Here is a 19,879-nt window from a genome sequence, read left to right on the forward strand (position 1 = left end):
TGAGAGTGCATTTATCTATTTCATTGTATATCTGTGAATTTTTGTTTTATATATTTTGAGGATATTTTATTATGTGCATACAGATTAAAAGTTTTTGTATTTTCTTGGTAAATCTTTCTATTTATCATGGCATACTGTCCCTCTTTAACTCTAAAAATGCTTTTGATCTTATAATTTATTTTGTCTTTTATTAATGTAAGTATTCCATATTTAGTTTGGTTAGCATTTCCTTAGCATATTTTTTCCCATGCTGAGACTTTTGATTTATTTGTTCTTTTGTTTTAAATATGTTATTGGTAAACAGAATATGATTGACATTTTCTTCTTAATCTAGTCTGACAATCTTTCTCTCTCTCTCTCTCTCTTTTTTTTTTCTTTTTTTGAGACAGAGTCTTAACTCTGTTGTCGTGCCTGGAGAGCAGTGGTGTCATCATAGCTCACTGTAGCCATGCAACTCCTGGGCTCAAGCCATCCTCCTGCCTCAGCCTCCTGAGTAGCTGAGACTACAGGTGTACCCATACCTGGTTAATTTTCTTTATTTTTTATAGAGACAGGGTCTTGCTATTGCCCAGGCTGGTCTTGAACTCGTGGACTCAAGCGCTCCTCTAGCCTCAACCTCCCAAAATGCTAGGATTACTTGCATGAGCCACAGCATCCAGCCAATCTTTCTCTTTTAACTTGAGTTTTGTCTGTTTAGGTTTATTGTGTTTACTGATGCATTTGAATTTACTCCTAATCTTTTTATGAACTATTTCTTTTTCTTGCTTTTTTATCCTTTTCCCACTGATTTCTTGTCTTCTTTTGCATTAAAAGGGTTTTTAACTTTTCCCCTTCACTTTATTATAAGTTATATGTTCTGTGTCTATTTATTTTAGTGATTGCCTTAATTTCACATGCATACTGAACTTACCGGCTAAAGACATTATCTACCTTCCTATTAAATAATATAAAGATCTTAGAATTATTTTACTCCTGTTATCTCTGCCAGTTCATTTGACTTTATTGTTCAGTATCCCAGTCTCAGTTTGTTTCTTCCCCTACACAAATGAGTTGATACTACTGGTATTTGATGCAGATGATTTTTTTTTTATTTGCTACACATTTACAAATACCTTTGCTCATCATTCTTTTTACATCTTAAATCTTCCATCTGGGACTGTTCTCTTCCCTGCCTAAAGTGCAGACTTTCTAATTTACTTTAGTAAAGGGTTTTTGTGGTGAACTCAGCTTTTCTTTGTCAGAAAATGTCTTTATTTTACCCTAATTCTTGAAACATAATTTCAGTAGGGATAGACTTCTATGTGAGTAGTTATTTTCTTAAACCCGTTGTTTCTGTTAAGACATCAGCTGTCAGTCTGTCATGTCTCTCTGGCTGCTTTTAAAACATTCGCGTCTAGGGGTATGTGTCTATTTTTTTGGAATTTATTAGATTTTCTAGATCTCAGGACTAGAAGCTTTCAACAATTCTGAAATATTAATAGTATTGATCTCTTTAATACATTGTCTCCTCCCCCATTTTCTCTATTACCTCTTTCTGTAAATCAATTCAAAATATACCCAAACTTTTCATCCTATCAGCCATGCCTCTTAACACCTCCCTCCCTTCATATTGTCTAGCTCTTCGTGTTGCTAGACTGCATTTGGCTAATTCTGTGAAGCTATTTTCCAATTTATAAATTCTTTCTTCAGCTTCTGTCTTCAGTGTTTTATCTGCTCATTAACCAATTCATTTGGGTTTTTAGTTTCAGTTACTATACTTTTTCAATTCTGGATCTACTTAATTCTATTTCAAACCTGCTTGTTTCTTACTCATATTTCTAAGATACTTTTTATTTCTTTAAATATATTAATATTAAACATAGTTTTTCTGTCTGGTAAGTCCAGTTTATGAAGTCTCTGTGGATCTGTTTCAGCTTTTTGTTGTTTCTTCTGACTCTTTCTTTTGGTGTCTTATTTTCTTGTGTGTTTTGTTTCATTTTGTTTTTACTATGCGCTGCTCATTTTCTTTGGAAATTTACTTTTGGAAATTCTTTGAGGATGAGGTTTTAGCTTCTCCAGAGATTATTTATATTTGCTTTTTTTCAACCTAGGACCACTTAAAATTAAGTTCTCTATTTGAGGATTTTGGCCCAGGCTGATAGTATGAATTTGGACGGCAAACTCACATAGAGAGCAAGGTATAGTTTTCAATTTTCAGGTTGTTTTCTCTCCATCCACAATAATAATAATATAAAAAATACCAGTTTCCATGTTTTGTCTTATTTCTTATCCACTCTTACACACATGGAAGATAAAGTTTTGGGGGGATGTCCTAGCTTTGTACAAAGAGCTCTCTTAGATTTTCCATCTTGGATAGCCCCTAGGATTCTTATCCTGTTTCCTGCTCCTATAAAATCTTAAATTAGAAGCTATTGATCCCCCCAAATTTTGACAGACACCCACAGTTCAAAAAAGAGTTTTGGCACCAACTGTCTTCCAAAGATCTCTGATTTTCCCTCATTTGTGACCTCTTACCTCTATGCCAGCTTAGTGGTGCCATTAAGAATATTCTTTTCTGCTTTATGGAGAACTATCCACTATATCATTTGCTAGAGTCAGTCACGATATCTAGTCTGCCATAATGCAGGAAAAGGGGTCTCCGTCATTTCTCAAAAGAGAAGGTCAAGGTCCAGAGAGAAGCAGCCAGCTCACAGCCACTGCCTCAGCAGTTGGACGCGTCCACTAAGATGATTGCACCTGGAAGGATCCCTGGGGCCACTGCTGGCCTGGCAGGTCATTCGCCAGGGCCACTGTGGGCAGCATGGCCAGAAGTCTCTGGTTTATGGTCATGGAGTGCCAACCGTCCCCAGCACCTGCCATCCTGCCATGCCTTCTCCTTTCCCTGCCGTACTCACCGTGTGTGCATACTCACTGTGCATGCCATCACCTTCTGGTTCACCAGACATGGGCATGCAACACAACAGGAGGACAAGGTCAGTCTTCCTGGGATGGACTCATGAGCTCCTTCCCCCGCTTCTCCTACCATCCACTGACACTTTCTGGGTTTCGGCTGGCCGCTCTTGGCACCCTGCCTCCCACTCAGCAGCAGAGCCTCTGGCCCTCTGATGGGCAGCCAGATATTTGCCCAGGTGCCTGGAGAGGAAATAGCAGCCTTGGGCAGTGAAGAGCCACTTTTGGCTCCTGAACATTCACTGCACTTTTGCTGTACTTGTGTTTTGATCTCTGTCCCAGGAAGAGCAAGTCAAAGAAAGTTGAGCAGAGCTGAGCGCTCGGGCTGATCACTTCCATCAGCTTGAGAGCTCATAACTTATTTACTGGGTGCTTACTTTACATTAGGCCTGTGCTGCGCTCTTGCCAGGCAGTAACTCACCCAACTGTCATGCCAGTCCTGAAGGTAAGAGAGGTTAACTCACTTACTCAAGGTCCCACTACTGGTAAGTGGTGCCAGATTCAAACTAGGTCTAATTCCAGAGACCATGATCCTGACCCCCTCACAGTACTACATAATCTGAAATAAACTTTTGCATAATCTGTGCAAGATAAAGCAACTGACCCAAGGGCCCATTGCTTATCAGTGGCAGTGCCAGGCTTGTAATTTTCTTCTTGATGCCCCAGGGGCAACGGGCAAGCGTGGAAGCCCTCCCTGTGATTTTCAGGGGCCTGGCCTTGGATGTACCACGTCCTTTGGTCTGGACAATCTGAAGTCCTTTTCAATCATTTCTCCTCTAGGAATTCGGTTGCTTTCATTGATGAAAAGAAACTGTGTTTCCCCCAGAGAGAAGAGGGAGCACAGGTCAGGGAAGAGTCCTACAACATTGCCCCTGTGACACTTTGACCCCAGCCAGACTCCAGACACACAGGAGGAGCAAGAGAGGTCGGTGCCAAGCTCTCCTTCTCACCTCCTACACCCAGTGGGAGGAGGTGGCAAGTTCCCTGTGTCCTTTTTGGGTCCTCGCCCAGCTCAGCGCAGCTGCCTGCCTGCTGCCTACCCACAGGGCTGTGGTTGGGCCAACATGGGAAGTATCAAATGCTCTGATTTCCATCTTCCTGTCTAGCCTTGGATGATCTCTGGGCAAGTGGATTTGGAGAAAACTGCAAAGTTGGCTCTCCTTTCTGAAGCCCCGAGGAGCACCAAGCATGGAATAAAGAAACAGAACCGCCAGGCCGTGGCACAGTCTGATTGAAACATGAGCCCTGTTTAGGAAAAAGTTAGGCTGCCCAAATGAATGAAATGTGCCAGCTACCAAAGACAGACAAAGAGGCAAGTAGTGGCCTTTTGGTTTCTACTAGATTTTGTTGTTTTCATTCCTGTCGTCTCATTTCACTTTCCTCCTGGAAGCAATTATCTGAAAAAGCTGGTCCCTGCCCAGAGGAGTGTGTCGTGCAAACCTGAAGGACACGTGTGGCAGTTATACTGGGAGATGGGGGAGAAAAGCGGGAGCAGGTTCAGGGAACAGCTGTGGTTCCATAGAGTAAGGGTCTTGTGGGATGCGGAGTTTAAAAACATGTCCTCAAGCAGAGCTGGAAGGGACCACCCAGACCACTCAGCCCAACGTCCTCTTTCTACACATGAAGAAGCCGAGGCCCAGATGGAGGAAGGGACCTCCCTGAGGTCACCCCACCAGTGAGTGGAAGCTACAGATTAGGAGCCAGAAAGAGTCTCCTCATACTCAGGGAAAATCTTGGCTTCTTCAAAGACTGTCACTTGTCAGCCAGGGATCCCAATGGGAAATCCCTTTCCATTAGGTATCAGAGGACTCATCAGCCCCAGCTGTCGTGGGGGAGGGAATAGAAGATATTCTAATGGGATGTTTTTGAGCATGTCCCAGAGTCTTTACAACCCACACCTCACATCCAGGGGTTCTTCCCTCGGTTGTCCTTGGCACTGACCTCTGTGGTATAGGCACCCTTCACGCTGTACTGCACAAACGTTATGGCCATCTCCTCCAGCAGACTGTGGGCTGTTAAAATGCCATCTTCATAGTGCCAGCACCATCCACGTAGCAAGCACTCAATAAATTCTTGTTTAATAAGTGAATAAGTAAGTAGACGGATGTGTTCATGTTGAGAAGGACGGATAGATGGATAAACAAACTAAGACTTTCCAAATTGAAAAGCCCTCAGTTCAGTGTTGTAGAAATTTCCCAACAACTGGAAACAAAAGAGGGATGTCAAATCTGAGCTCACTGCTTGCCAGCCCTGTGACCTTGTACAAGTCACTTAGCTCAGGTCTGGCACTGAGATGACAGCTATACTCGCCATGTGCCAGTACCTACATTAAATCGCCTCATTCAAAATTCACAACTAAGCAATGAAGCAGGCACTATTGTTCCCACTTTAAGATGCAAAAACAAAGGTGGAGCAGGATTAAGAAGCCCTAGTATAGGTGGGATGGGCGGGACATGGGCAATATATATAACCTGAACTTTTATACCCCCATGATAAGCTGAAATAAATAAACAAAACCAAAAAAGAAAAAGAAAAAAAAAAAGAAGCAGTAGTATAACTAACAGCCTGAAATTAAGATATATTATGTGCTACCTTGACATCAGTTGACATCAAGAGGGCCTCAAATGGCCTAACTGCAAGTCCCCATACCACTTTGCTCCCATGGACAAGATCTCCTAGCTAAACAACTCTCCTTAGCAAGTGGGCCAGATGAAATTTCTGCTTATCCCTGAATGGTGGGGTTCAGTTCTCTGCCAGCCCACAGAATTATTCAAAAACCTAATCACATCCTCCTGCAAGAACCAGGAGGCACTTTGCTCTCTTGACACTGCAAAGCCTGCATCCCACAGGCCCTGTTAGTTCCCTCTGTTCCCAAGTGCAGCCTCTGCGTGGCCCTGTGTGGCATGAGTTGTCTCCTACCCCAGGCTGAGAGTACATGTGACTAACAAACTGCTGTGGGTCTCAGCCGTCCCGTGTTGGGTGTTGTGTGTTTAGCCATTGCTATAACCCAAGGGTGATAAGCTCCCCATCCCAATGGGGCAAAGAGGAGGTGATCAAAACCAGAAATTTGCCCAAGATCCCACAGCTAGTAAGCCAGCAAGCTGGCGTCTGATGTCACAGCCTACAGTCTTTATTTTTGTGCCAAATTGTTCACAGGAAGCCTTCGATATTTACTATCCCACTGGTCTGTAAGCATCATAAGGTCAAAGGCAGCATCTGGTTAATAACTCATTTGTAGAGAGTAGCTTAGCAGCTAGAGCATTAAAGCAAAGTTTTGTTGGGTGTGCAAACAGGTAAGTGAACTAACTTTACATTTCTGAACCTCTATTTTCTTTTTTATTTTTTTTAATTATTATTTTTAACAAGCTCTCAATCTGTCATCCTGGTTAGAGCGCAGTGGTACCAACATCGCTCACTGCAACCTCAAACTCCTGAGCTCAAACAATCCTCCTGCCTCAGCCTCCCGAGTAGCTGGGACTACAGGCACATGCCACCATGCCCGGCAGTGAACCCCAGTTTTCTCATCTCCATTTACCTTGCTTGAGACAGTTTACCAAAGAGGTTAAAATCATTAACTTTAGAACCAGATGAACTGGATTTAAATCCTGGCTCCACTGATCATATAACCTTGGACAAACTCCTTGACACTCTGTGATTCCATTTTGCCATTATAAAATGAGGATAAGAATAGGACCTACCCCACTGGACTGTCATAGGTCTAACTGAGTTAACATACAGGGCCACTCAATAGTGCTAGCTATTATTACTGGTTTACAGGGCAATTTGTGACTAACATGTTAGAATGCACATGTAAGGGACTCTAAGGGAATTGTGGGATGGATGACTGTCCTTGGGTGATGTCCCACCTCCCAAGCCCTTGAAATAGACACTGCTGGATGTGTGCCCCAAAACCATTCTGCTCCTTCCTTCTTCCTTCCTAACAGAGCCCCAATTTTGTTGAGGAATTAGCTTTTCCCACCAATGACTTAAACTCATATGGCCTCATCTGCAGCCAGGAACAGATTGTGACTAGTCTAGGTCATTCGGGTAATTTTATACCTTTTGCCAGTGATTGGCATAGGAGTGGGCATGGGACCCAATTCTGCCCGATGAAAAATGAGGATAGGTGTGCAGGGGGCTTCTGCAAAGTCTTCCTTTCTTCCCCTCTGGATGTCGCCATGACTGGAGATCAATGGAACCTTAGCTGCCATCTTGTACCAGCCTGAGAGCAATGAGAAGGCAGAGATAGAAGATGAGCCAGAGTTGTGATGACCTCTGTCTGAGGCTCCTCCATCTCTGGACTTCTTATTTTGTGAGAGATAATACATCTACTCATTATTTAAGCCCATTTGGGTCCAGTTTTCTGGTGCTTGCAGACAAAGCATCACAATTGATATAATTCCTCTTCTATTTGGCATCCTCACTCTCTTCCTATTGCAATCGATTGCTCTCAATTTTCCTTTCATTCTCTCATCGCATTTGAGTGTAGCTTTTTTTTTTTTAAATTTGTTTCTCTTCTGTCTAGACTTGAAACTTTGTGAGAGAAGGAAGGGTGTCTGCCCTCCCTAGATCAGTGCTTGAGACATGGAATACACTCAATAAATATTTGTTGAATAAATCTCCTAGTCCTTGAGCTGTTATTAGATAAGGCCAGGTAAAATCACTAACCCAGCAGTAGTTGATTTTGGATTAGTAATTCTAGATTTTTCTAAAAATACTGAGTTTTATGAGATATTATTAAAGGCTATTATAAGGAAATGACATTGTCATATTTTGGATTTCACTTGCAATTCTGGCAGCTTGAGTAATCTAGATAAATTCTTCCTCTAAGGGGAACTCAAAAAACTGGAGTTCAAAATACTTTCGAAAAATCAGCTTGAAAGTATGAGAAAGCTATTAAGGCAGTAAAAAAAATTACTGGGCTGAGATCTGAAAGGGGAAGGAAGCCCAAAGAAGTGAGCCTGAGCCTGGCATTTGGGGCTGCTTTGCCCTGGAGGCATTTGCAAATCTGAAAGGTGCAGCTGAGAGACTGGGAAACATTTTTAGCATTATTTGTGGGTAGAAGGAAAAGTTGTGGTTCAAGGTCTGCCAAAGTGGGGATCATGGTGAACCTTAACACTTTTAAACCCTAAAGGGATCTACCTTAAGAGTGAGGGTGAACTGTCAGTAAACTAGACTTCACATAGACTGTAACCCAGCTTCTGAAGATCTACCCAAGAAAGTCTCAATCTCTGTAACATTATTAACAGTATTAACAGTATTAAGGGGACCTGAATGGCCTCAGGAACCTAGCAGAAGCAAATAATCCTCTTTGGAAGATAAAATTCAAGTTCTCAGTTTATTTTTTACAATGTTCAAGTACAATAACTTGTGCTCAAAGATAACCAGTCACATGAGGAGACAAGACAACATATATGAGCATCAGAGGAAATAATATGCAATAGAAACAGATCATAAGGACTCCAGAGTATCAGACCCAGACTTTAAAATCATAATGTTTACTATGTTTGAGGAGATGAAAGACAAGATTTAAAAGTTTAACAGAGAATTGTAAAGAACCAAGTAGAAATTCTCAAACTAAAACATTAGATAATCAAAATTAAGAACTTAAAGAATGGGTTTTGACTCAACAGAAGAAAGATTTAATAAACTGAAAGATAAGGAAGAAGAAAATGTCTAGAAGGAACCATAGGAAGGAAAAAGTGAAAAATGCAAGGAGAGGATAAGAGATAAGAAGGATACAGTTCGAAATTCTAACAAATGTTTAGTTGGAGTTCCCAGTGGTAGAGGAGAGAGAAAATGGGATGGATACAATGTTTGAAGAGGTAATGACTGAAAAATTTCCAAAACTGATGACAGGTTTAAATCCACAAGTAAAAGAAGCCAACTTCTTTATAAAATAAGCCTAACACATAGTGAATTTTCTCAAAGCCAAAATAAAAAAGAAAAATCTTAAAGGCAGCTATAGGAAAAAAAGGCATTTTACTTTCAAAGGAGCAGTGAGTAAACTGACAACTGACTTCCTAACAGAAACAACAAGAATCAGAAGACAATGGAAGACAGTTTCAATGTGCCAATAACAATAATAGTAATGCCAGTCTAGAATTCTAAGCCCAGAGAAAATATCTATCAGGAATAAAAGTGAAATAATGACATTTTCATACATACAAAAACTGAGAGAATTTGACACTATAAAAGCCAATCCTGAAGGAAACACTAAATGGTATTCTTCTGGCAGAAAGAAAATGATTCCATATGGAAAGTGAGATATGCAGGAATAGCAACAAAAATGGTAAATATGTGGGTAAATCTAAATATTGGCTAGCTCCAAAAAATAATTTCTTATAGTGTTTAAAATATAGATAACGTAAACAAAAATAATTGTATTTGACTCAGGAGGGTAGCAACTGTCCCAAGGCCCCTGCATTGTCTGAGAGGTGTATAAAGCACTTCTTAATATTAGAGTTTCATCAATCAAAGATGCATGATAGAATCTCTAGGAAACCGTTAGAGAACAGCAAATGAGTGTATTACTTCCAACCTTACAGAGAGGAAATAGAATAATTATAAATAATCTATTTAAAAGAGGCCAGGCGCAGTGGCTCACGCCTGTAATCCTGGCACTTGGGAGGCCGAGGTGGGTGGATCGTTTGAGCTCAGGAGTTCAAGACCAGCCTGAGCAAGAGCAAGACCTGGTCTCTACTAAAAAATAGAAATTATCTGGACAACTAAAAATATATAGAAAAAATTAGCTGGGCATGGTGGCGCATGCCTGTAGTCCCAGCTACTCGGGAGGCTGAGGTAGAAGGATTGCTTAAGCCCAGGAGTTTGAGGTTGCTGTGAGCTAGGCTGATGCCAAGGCACTCTAGCTCAGGCAACAGAGTGAGACTCTGTCTCAAAAAAAAAAAAAAAAAGAAAAAAAAAAGAAAACAAACAAATGAAGAAAAAGGAACATAAATCAGGCAGGATAAATAGAAAATACTAAAATAGTATATTTAAACTCAAGTATACAGGTGATTAAATTAAATGTAAATGAGCTCAGTGCTCCAATTAAAAAACAAGTTCAACATATTGAATTTAAAAACAAGTATTAATATAGTTGCTTACATGAGATAGGTCTCAAACATGAAGATGTAGAAAAGTTGAAAGGAAAAGAATGGCAAATAATAGATAATCCGTGCAAACACTAACCAAAAGAAAGGCAGTGGAACTGTGTTAATATCAGACAAAGTAGATTTTAAGGCAAAAAGCATTACTAAAGACAAAGACACTATTAATAATAAAAGGTTCAAGTCACTAAGAAAATATAACAGTTCTAAATTTGTATATACCTAATTAGACTCACAATCTATAAAGCAAAAATTGACAGAGCTACCAGGAGAGACATAATTCTACAATCTTTGTGGGAGATAATTTTTGTTTTATTTTTTTGTATAAGCAAATAGCACTAAGTTTCGATGTGCCCAGCACTTTTCCAAACACTTTACACATGTCAACTGATTTAATCCTCACAACTGTTGCATAAGGTAGTCATTCCCACTTACTAGGTGAGGATTCTGAAACACCAAGAGCTTAAGCAACTTGCCCAAAATCACCGAACTATTAAGTATCAGGGCTGAGATTTGAAACTAAGCATTCTAGCTCCAGAATCTGTTGCTGAAATGTAGTGGGAGACATTAACTCTACTCTCTCAGTAACTGACAAAACACACAGGCAGAAACCAATAAGCTTAGGAAATCTGGGCATAGTCATTATTCTCTATAACAATAGCTCTCCTAAGTCCAAGTTTTATGGCACAATTACGTATAGCAGTGGATTGCTGTGAGGTTGAAATGAGAGCACACATGTTTACAAACTGCAAAATGCTACATAAATGTTAGTCCTGTTGTTTGACTCTTGGTCTGCTATTTTTATTTTTTATTTTTAGATGATTATGTAAGTTCGTAGTATCTGTTTTTGTTGTGATCCTTTCAGATCCCTATTGCAAAAAGGGTAGAGTATAAACAATTAATAAATTGTTTTCTATTGCAGTTCATACAGTTGAGTATAACAAGCTTGTGTAAATAGAATCTGAATTTAATATACTAAAGAGTCACATAGGATGACCCTTCAGCATTGTTTTCCATCTCATACGGTGTGTAATTCGGGCTCTTGGATATCAATACAGACTTGCTGAAGGACGGCATGACCAGAGAGGGGCCGCGGGACCTTCTGCACGCCGCTGACCCCCTCGTGGCCATTCTACACTGCCGCATTGCCTTCACGGCGTTTCAGGGAGGATTACAGGAGACACAATCGGGAAAGCCCTTTGAATCATATACAGAGCTACACAAATGTCAGGCATTGTTAAGAATCTCAAATGATGCGGATAGCTCGACCGGCTGTTTTATGCTGTTTCATATGTTGTTAATAATAAAAGCTAACATTTATTGAGAGCCTGCCACGCGGCAGGAACTGCGCCAAGCCCTTTATAGGCTGCATTTCTTTGATTCCTCACCGTGACCTGAGAGACAGAGAGGTCAAGGGTGCTGCAGCCAGATTGCCTGAGGCCATCTCAGGTTCTGCTATGCACCAGTGGAGTGTCCTCGACCAAGTGATGGTCCCTTTGGTGACTCGATTTCCCTCATCTGTAAACTGGGAATAATAATAGCATCAACTGCATAGAGTTGTGATTATTCAATGAGCTTATGTGTGTCGAGAGCTTAGAACCATGTGTGGCGCTTGGTAAATGTTCTAGAAGAGCTCACTGTCTTATCATTTTATAGGTAGTGAAATAGTGGTCAGTAGCAAGTCACCCTGCTGTTGGGGGGCCAGGTTGGGGTTCTAACCTGGGTCTCTCTGACCTCAGAGCCCACATTAAATTACTACACCCGACCCAACAACCCCATGAGCAACTCCAGGGGCCAGAGCAGCCATTTGCAGTCAGTTGTGAGGCTCTGCAAAGACCAAAGAAAAGGCTATCAATATCTCTGTTTGGCTTACAATAATCCTCCAGACAATGCTTGATTTTTGACTTTCACTAGGGGGAAGTTCTCAAGAGGTCTTAAGCCCAACACTTGCACCCACATTTTCCTCACTAATGCTCAGCAGAGAGAAAATGCTCACAGAAGCATGCGTTACCCAAACATCAGCTGAAACACCCACACTCACTATGCCTCCCCCCACACAGCCACTTGGCCTCTGTCCCCAGCTGCAAATTGCTTGGGAGATGTTTATTTCCAGGACATGCTTGGGAATGAGCAGCAGCAGCCGGGACAGTCTGGGATAACCTCCCCTGGCAGAACAGGAAGTTCATCCTCTTTGCAGAAGTAAGTGTAGACGGGCAGTCTCCAAGCAGGCACCCACCGGTGGCTGTGCCAGTCTGGCAGGTGTTTGATCACAGGGACAAGGCTAGCCCCTCAGTCCTGTGGCAGAAGGAGAGGCCAAGGGAGACAGCATCCTTTTTGCATTCTGGCCACTGGGTTTAGCAAGTCTGGCTGGAGGTGGAGATTAGACAGTAGGTTTCGTTACTGGTCACAGTGTCACGAACGTTTTTGTGGTTTGTCTTGGGATGTGCTCTCCTATCATCTCCTCTTTGACTTGCGAGATCAGTTATGCAACTTATGATGTTCAGAAATCTCTGCATTCCCTTCCAGGCTGGGGACGCCAGCCCAGAGGGCTAGGATCTGCTCTCAGCTAAACTCGCTAATTTTCATCACCCTCTCAGCTTCCTTTCTAAGGAGCTGCTTTCTCCTCCTGGCCCCCTAGCTGCGTGAGGGATGGGGCTCCTGACCACACTGCCTGCTAGATCATATACTTTTCTCTTGCCTATTAGAGTTCGACTCTTTTCAGGGACCTTGGGGAAGAAGAGGATGTGATAAATAAGCTCACACTGTGAGTGAATGGCTGATATTAGTTTAATAGGCTTATCTGCTTCCCAAGGGCGATATACTTTCTCAAAGAGTGTTCCCAGAGCCAGAAACTGAAAGGCAGGATTCCCAGCATTCCCAGATATCCCAGTGCTTAGACAGGAGGGAGCGGGTCTGGAGGCACTGTCAATGCTGCACCCAGAGCCCCTGGATTCGAATCCTGACTCTGCCGCTTCCTAGCTGCAAAACTTGGGGCAAGTTGCTTCACCTCTCTAAACCACTTGCCTTAGCTTGGTTTCCCCTGGAAGTAGACTCGGATACCGGGTTTAAGTGTAAGTAGTTTTTATGGAAACTGATCCCAGGAAGCACTGTGGACGAGGAAGGAAGCCGTACAGGCTGTAGTAGTGAGCAGGTTCCCTCTGTGGGCGCCTGGGGCACAGCACCATTGGCACCCCTGGGACACTGTGGAAAACACCCCCAGAGCTGTCCCTTTGGTGCTCCCCTGCTAGCTCCCAGCAGTCATCGGGTGACAGCTGGTGCTCCCAGGCTGCTGAGCGGGCTCCAGGACCCTCCGTTACACCTTCAGGCTTGTAATCGGAGGCTGGAGGCTCCAGCGTTCACAGCAGCGGTGACTGCCAAGGAAATATATGAGAGTATGGTCAGTGACTGCAGTGCCATCCATTCAGTGACAATAGAAAGACCCACTGCACACTGAGAGGCTGGGAGGGGCCAACGAGAGCACCCAGCATGGGGCCTGGCCAGCAGTCAGCACCTCGCCACTGCTGGTTGTGGTCCTGGTATTCGTGTTCCAGGGATGCTGAGGACTTGCCAGATGGGAGTGTATGATTTGTTTTGGAGAGAGGCAGGAAAGAAAATAAGGAAGGCAAGAGTGAGCCTCATTACCTAGAGCCTTGAAGGACAAGGATTGGAGCCAGTAGGCAGCAGGGCTACAGGGTGCAGGGCTCTGTGCGGAGCAGAGGGAATAGCACCTGCAGAGCCCAAGGTGGGAAAAAGATGCATCTTCATGGAAGCCCAATGATGCCCACTAAAGCACATGATGTCTTGGAAAAATGTGAGGGGACATCATCCGATAGGCTATCCGGGGGAAGGTGGCACCTCCTCCACAGAACCTTCCTGAAGGGCCACAGACTTCCATCCTTCTGGCTGGTTTGGACACGGAACTCTCCTCCCCTCCCTCATCTCATTGAAAAATCCCCGAAGTCTTCTCATTACTATCAAATGAAGGCCGCACTCTTCACCATGGCATTAATAATGCCCCACGGTGTGACCCCACATTATTTTGTCACTCTTATCTTTTTATCACCCCTCCTCCCCAAAAGACTAGGAGTTACCTTTTTGGAATTTGATCTGCCCCAAGAAAAGAAAAGGATAAAAATGTAAAAGCTTTATCTGAGCCTTTTTACAGCCAAAGACAGTCCTTCAGGGGCTCTGTCCCTGGCATTTGAGACATGGCCACAGTGACTCACAACCCTGAGGCGTCATCTGAAAGTGGAAGACAGAACCATGAGGAACCAACACTGCTCCGGGAAATAATAGGAAATGGCATCTTTCTTTTTTTTTTTTTTTGGAGACAGAGTCTCACTCTGTTGCCCAGGCTAGAGTGAGTGCCGTGGCGTTAGCCTAGCTCACAGCAACCTCAAACTCCTGGGCTCAAGCAATCCTACTGCCTCAGCCTCCCAAGTAGCTGGGACTACAGGCACGCGCCACCATGCCCGGCTAATTTTTTTTCTATATATATTTTAGTTGTCCATATAATTTCTTTCTATTTTTTTAGTAGAGACGGGGTCTCGCTCTTGTTCAGGCTGGTCTCGAACTCCTAACCTTGAGCGATCCACCCGCCTCGGCCTCCCAGAGTGCTAGGATTACAGGCGTGAGCCACCACGCCCGGCCTGGCATCTTCAAAGTGTTCAGGGTAATCTGTACATTTGAAGTTTACTCAGGGAATTGTTTCTCTTCTTTAATGTGGATTTGGATTGTGCTGGATCTGAAGATGTTATTTGTTGGTGGTGGCCGTGTGTGCATGCATGCATTCACGTGTGAATGTGTGTGCATATGTGTCCCCCCCACACCCACGGAAAGCCCACAGAGAGCGGGCAAGTCTGTGCATCACCACCTCTGCCAATGGAGAGACGTAAGGTTGACCAGACTCAGACCAGAGAAGAGGCTTCCGAAGGGCTAACTCAGGAGTCAAGAGAGGTGGGAAAACTCCCTTTCCCCAGATACACCAGAGGGAGCTGACTCTTGAGGGGGCTGGAAACTGAAACTTGGGTTGACTCTGTTCTCCTACTTCTGCCACCTTTGACTGTTCTCCATTCCCTGGGCACAGCTAGAACACACACTCTTTTGCATCGACTTCGGTATGCTTGCAGTTTCCTCTACTTAAAATGTCCACTTCGTCCCTAAAACCTCCTACCTCCAGGGTCCACTGAGATGTAACTTCCTTCTCCGCCCCTCCTTTGTGCTTCCCAGACACTTTGCTCACTCTTCTATTTTAGCCCTTATCACGGTCCCATTTATCACCCAGCTCCAAAAAGCAATGAAGCCAAGCAGTTAGGAGCTTGGCATCCAGAATCAGGTGAGACCAGGTTCAAATCCTACGTCTGCCTATTATAAGTTCTGGGACCTCACCTCTCTGAACCTCAAGTTCTTCCTCTGTAAAAGGCAGGTAGTAATCATACTGCTTTGGAGGATTGTCATGAAGATTAAAGGAAAGGATATAAAGAAAGTGTCCAGCTCAATAAGTGGTCAATAAACGGGAGCTGTTGTTTTGGTGATTATTGTGCACGCTTGCCTCCTCTCCTAGATTAGGAGCTTTGTGGAGAATCAAGAACCACATCTGGTTTTTCACTCCCTCCCCAGGGTGGTGCACTATAAATACATTTAGAGAATGGTTCAGCTCCTGCTCCCTTATCAAACTGCACACTTGACCCTGAACCCTATGCCCCACGGGAATTCCTTGCTCTGCTCCACATCTCCTTTACTGTCATGACTGCTTCCCGGGAGTCCTCTGGAAGCCCAGCCTTTCCGTGCGCACCGCAGCACACCCTAACTGTCATGGCTTCTCCCAGACAGCTCAGGCCAGCCCAGGGCCAGGATGGAAGTCCCGAAGAACCCCTGGGTGGCTCTGCGGACTAAAGGAGATGATGTAAGAATTGCAGTTAGCCCACAGTAAGGGCTCAGTTGAAGCCTAGTCTTCATGTTGTTGTTGTTGTTGTTGTGACATTTGATTCTGATGTGGCTCTTCCAGTCTGGTCCAATGCCAAGGGTCTAGCCCACCAAAGCACCATCACAAATGGCCTCTCCACTGAGATGTTGGCTGACACCTCTAGACTTTTAAGGCAATTTGTATTCTTTATACCCTTTCAGATACTCTTTCTTCAAAGAGATGTTTCCCTACGCATCGTGCGTGTCTGTTTGTGCTGTGGCCATACTCTTTCCCTTTGATATCTTTACTGCAAATGCTGTACATACTTGTGGCTTGAGAAATGGAGATCACAAAATAACTTCCTGGATTCAGTATAGGTTGTATACAGGACTTGATCCTAATAAAAATACCAGTCACTGACCCTCAGGCACAGGATTAGGAAGGATGGCAGCATGCCCCGCCCCCCGCCCCGCTCCAACATTTCGGATTGGACTTGGAGGTAGAGCATGATAGGGCAAACACACGCTGCTGGTGCAAACATAGTTCTTCAGAGTTAACCTGCTTCACTCTGTTGGCAGAGATGAGATCTGGCATGACAGACAGAAACCAGGGGAAGCCCTCTAAGCCCACTCGTGCGTGACAAACGCAGTCACTACTCATCGCACACGATACTGGCCCAGAACAGTGGTGCACATCATTCAAACAGCAGATAACAAAAGCAATCTTGTGGCTTTCTTTTCTACATTTGTTTTGTTTTGTTTTTGGCTTTGGAATTTATTATATCATTTTTTGGCAGAAGATATGCCTTCTCAGGAACTGTAAGTTTGCTTAAGTTTATCTTAAAAAAAAAAAAGTTTGCATTTTCTAAGCACAAACCAACTGAGGGCACAGGGAGGAAGCCAGACCCATGAGGGGGCCTGTGGGGACAGAAAGGAGCTGGAAGCCAGGGATTCCCCAAGGCAGAGCCCCCCTCGCTGATAGGAAAGCGACTGCATTGGAGGCAACCTGGAGCAGAGAAGGGTGGAGAGAAACAACAGAGAGTGGAAGAGAGAGATACCTGGAGGGGAGGTGGGGTGAGTGTTGGAGAAGAATTTGAGAAAGTGAGGCAGCGGACCTAAGATACAGATGGGGGACCAGTCTGTCCCAGTTTGCCAGAGATTGTACCCCAGTACAATCACCCTGGAACACCTCCCAGTCCCAGACACGCTGGGGCAGTTGAGCAGCCCAGGTCAGAGAGGTGAAAATGCAGACAAAGTAGAAACAGGCGCCTCTCCACAATGAATGCAGGTCAGGCCACCCCAAGTCCTTTTCTGGAGGAAGAGTGCATTGGTCCCGGCTGAGCCAGGCCTTGGTGATCAGCATCCCCCACCACTGCTGGATTTCTCCAGAGAGGATGGCCTCTTCCCCGCATTTTCTTCCTAGAGAAGCCAGGTCCCCCCCAGAGGAGGGTGCTCAGATTGCCAGCTTGGGAATCAGAAGAGCCACCCATGGGACCTCTCTCCAGGTTGACCATGCTCCTGCAGTCCTGGCCTGAAATCCCTGCTTCCTCTACTCAGCTGAGACATGGTGACAAGTTCTGAATCTGCGTCAGAAGACCTGGGTTCCAATCCCAGTTCTGCCGTGTAGGTGCTATGGGATCTTGCGTGAATCTATTGCTGCTTTGAGCTTAGATTTTTAAGTGGACTTAGGAACCATGGATTTGTCTGTCCAGTATAGTTTGCCATCCCCCTTTTCTCCGGTTCCTTTAGGGAGCTCCTCTCCTGCAGTATGTAGTCTTGGTGGGGCTGTCAGTCACATGCCCTTTTCTTCCCAGCTCCTCAGGGCTGGTGTGTGTCCCAGACTTGGGCCCATCATAGTACCACATCCTCTAGACATGAGGATTGGTTCCGGGGTGGGCATGAACCAAAGCCCTTGACTTTTCTGCTGAATCGAGGACAGGAGGCTGTCTCTGTCCCTTTTGTAAAGTATAAGCTGGGGACGGCTAAACATGCAGAGGAGCCCTGTCTGCTGCAGGAAAGGAGAACAGAGCAAAGGAAAAGCAAGAGAAGACAGAGAGAAAGCAGTAACATTGATTTGACACTCTTCGTTTCTTTTCTTTTCTTTTTTGAGACAGTCCCGCTCTGTTGCCTGGGCTAGAGTGCTGTGGCATCAGCCTAGCTCACAGCAACCTCAAACTCATGGGCTCAAGTGATCCTGCTGCCTCAGCCTCCTGAGTAGCTGGGACTACAGGCATTCGCCACCATGCCCGGCTAATTTCTTTCTATTTTTAGTAGAGACAGAGTCTCGCTCTTGCTGAGGCTGGTCTTGAACTCCTGACCTCAAGTGATCCTCCCGCCTCGGCTTCCCAGAGTGCTAGGATTACAGGTGTGAGCCACCGCTCCCAGCCGATTTGAGACTCTTGATCCAGCCATCTCTGCAGCCAGTACACCTTTGCACTTCCTGGTCACATGAGCTTGTACATTCTCTTTTCTGCCTCAGTCAGTTTGTGTTGAGTTTCTGTCACTCGCAACTGAAAGAATCCTCACCAATACGTCTTTATCTATAAACAAAATAAATATAATTTCTTGCAAGACTATTGCGAGGATTAAATGAGATCAAGGGTGTGAAAGGTATATCAAAAATAGTAAAACACTATATATATAGCACTCATACATTGTTAGTGGGAATGCAAAATGCTGCAGCAACCGTGGAAAACAGTTTGTCAGTTCCTCAAATGATCAAACATAAAATTATTATACGACCCAGCAACTCTACTCCTAGGTATATACCCAAGACAACTGAAAACACATGTGCACACAAAAACCTGTGCACAAATGTTCATAGCAGCGTTATTCATAATAGCCCAAAGTGGAAACACCCAAATCGGCATCCCTTGATGAATGGATAAACAAAATGTGGTGCATCCACGCGATGGGATGCTGGCAGGCGAGACAAAGTCAGGAAATGCCGATAGATGTTATAACACGGATGAGCCTTGGAAACAGCGCTAAGTGAAAGAAGCCAGCCTCGAAAGGTCATGTGCTGTACGATTCCATTTACATGAAGTGGCCAAAAGAGGTAAATCCATGAAGACAAAAAATAGATTAGCGGTTGCCAGGGGCTGGGGTGAGGGAATGGGGGTGGCTGCTCACGGTTATGGGGTTTCTTTTTGGGGTGATGAAAACATTACAAAATGAGTGGCAATGGTTACACAACCTTGTGAATACACTAAAAACTACTGAATCATATGGTTTGTTTTATGGTATATGAATAAAAAATTACAAATAAATAAATAACAGCACTATGTACATCTCCACAGAACCCTTCATCCAATTCTCTGGGCTTCCCTAGCCTTAGAATCTAGACCCTACATTTGTCACTCGTATGCTGCTGCCTTCTGTGATTTAAAGAATGTTTAATAAGGATTATATAAGAAATGGCTTTAAATAAATTATAAATAATAAATTATGATTAAATAAATAAATCTGCAATTATGTCTTGTCTTCTCGGCTCCATCACCACCTTCTCCCCCGTGCGCTCCTGCAGAGCACAGGGCACACAGTAGGCGCTCAAGCATGGGCTTGACGGACAAATGAGGGACCCACCCCTATTGCACAAAGGCACACAAACTGATCTTCAGAGCCCCCAGGCCCCTGACGAGGACGATGGAAGTTAATGAATGGTAGAATTGTTACCAGCAAGCCCAGCAGCCACACGGCTGCCACAGAGCACCCCTTCAGCAAGCAGCATGCAGTCTCGTGCAGCTCGGTGTGCAGACCACCCACACACCAGAGGGGGCTGGGGTGCCCCCCGGAACCCCGGGATCCTGGGGAATTGGCATTCTTCACAAGTGCTCCAGGTAATCCCTACACACCTGGAGTCTGAGACCCACTAGGGAGAGCTTGCATGTGTGCGAGGCAGGGAAGCGGGTTGCAGC

This window comes from Eulemur rufifrons, chromosome 2, assembly GCF_041146395.1.
Source record: "Eulemur rufifrons isolate Redbay chromosome 2, OSU_ERuf_1, whole genome shotgun sequence".
In the NCBI taxonomy this organism is placed as follows: Eukaryota; Metazoa; Chordata; class Mammalia; order Primates; family Lemuridae; genus Eulemur; species Eulemur rufifrons.